This window comes from Sinocyclocheilus anshuiensis, unplaced genomic scaffold, assembly GCF_001515605.1.
Source record: "Sinocyclocheilus anshuiensis isolate Anshui unplaced genomic scaffold, SAMN03320099.WGS_v1.1 scaffold2247, whole genome shotgun sequence".
Taxonomy (NCBI): Eukaryota; Metazoa; Chordata; class Actinopteri; order Cypriniformes; family Cyprinidae; genus Sinocyclocheilus; species Sinocyclocheilus anshuiensis.
The window spans coordinates 143,259-145,007 of record NW_015536612.1 but is presented as its reverse complement, the minus strand read 5'-3'; positions in this window follow the sequence as shown (position 1 = coordinate 145,007).

Genomic DNA, 1,749 nt, shown 5'->3' with positions numbered 1-1,749 from the left:
AGGTCGTAGGGAATGATCTGGATACGGCCATAAGAAATATTTGACTCAGGACCGATTTGGATCAACGTGAAAAAGCCAAACTTTACTCAAACATCCTAACAAGGTTTTTGAAGATCATTAAACAAGGCGATCGTGAGAACACTGTTTTAACGCTCTCGTTACCAAATCCTGATCCCGGCCATAAAGATGATCGTGTCGCTACTAACACCCAAGATAACCAGGGTTTGGAAGATGTCGTAGTTGAAGTTCTGAAGAACGTACCGTCGAGAAGCGTGAAAAACAGTTTACGGATACCTTATGATAGACTATAAAGCAAAAACACCGGAACAATATAGGCTCAGAACTGGATTGCTTTCCGATCGATCTATCTCCAGAAAAAAAGAAGAATCTGATCATTTGTCATGTCCGCCAAGCTTTGTAAGCATCTACCTCTGCTAAAGATGGTAACTCTCGGGGTGAAACAGCTGCGTTTTAATTTTGTTGTAGCCGTCACGTATGTCGCACCACTTGATCATTTTGTTTACGATCGAAAAAAGTGCGCTCAGCAGATGCAGATCACGACACTTGAACAAAAATTGGAGGGTGAACATTTCATGATATTCCTTATGCTGGTCACCCCCCGAACGACTACTAAGCTTTGTCTTGTCTTCGCAGGCGAATATGTATACGCAGTCATCCGGGTTCTTTTGGGAGTGATCGCCGATCACTCGGTACTGGATACTCGGGGCCACCCCGTCCCACTCTGCAACGTACAAAGGTTCTTCTCCACAATCGTTCAGATCTTTCCAGATACGATTGAAAAATAATTGCCAGTCTTTATCAGGAAATATCAGGCAGGGATCTTGATCCTGTACAAATTCGTTGGTCTCGTCAGACGTGTAGAGCGTAACTGTTCGAGACGGTTTGTGAAATATGTATCCAAATATACGTCCGCTGATCAGAAAGAATTCGTCTCTCACACAATCCGTATTTTCATGTAGAAACTTTGTCAAATACAAATTACTGTTGTATGGCTTTCTCGGAGCCAAAGCCAGATTTTCCATCATCTCTTCATCCCATTCCTTCTCAGGAGTTTTAGTTGTGTATAAACCATCCATGTCTATGTGTTTCACAGCTCTTTTCTGATTTTCCACAGAAGCGTACCGGTCTATTTATCCAAGCACGCCTTGGAATGCAACCTGATACCACGGGGCACGTAAGGCACAGATGAGTCCGCACACGAGAGTCCGGATATGGGAACGATCCATAATATCTTCAAAACATGCTACAGCTCTACAGCTCTTTCATACAGCTGTACAAACATCATTTGTCATCCGGGTGGACGGCCGGATTTCACGCACGCCGGTTTTCGCATATGGAAATTATTATGATGTCAAAGGTCGCATATGGATATAATTATGGGTCAAAAGGTCAAACTCATCAATCAAGTTGGCATAAGCTCCCGTTTACATACTACTCACACTCACACACATATATATATATATATACACACACACACACATATATATATATATACACACACACACACATATATATATATATACACACACACACACATATATATATATATACACACACACACACATATATATATATACACACACACACACATATATATATATACACACACACACACACACACACACACATATATATAAATATATATATACACACACACACAGTATATATACACACACTATATATATATATATATATATATATATACACACACTATATATACTGTATATA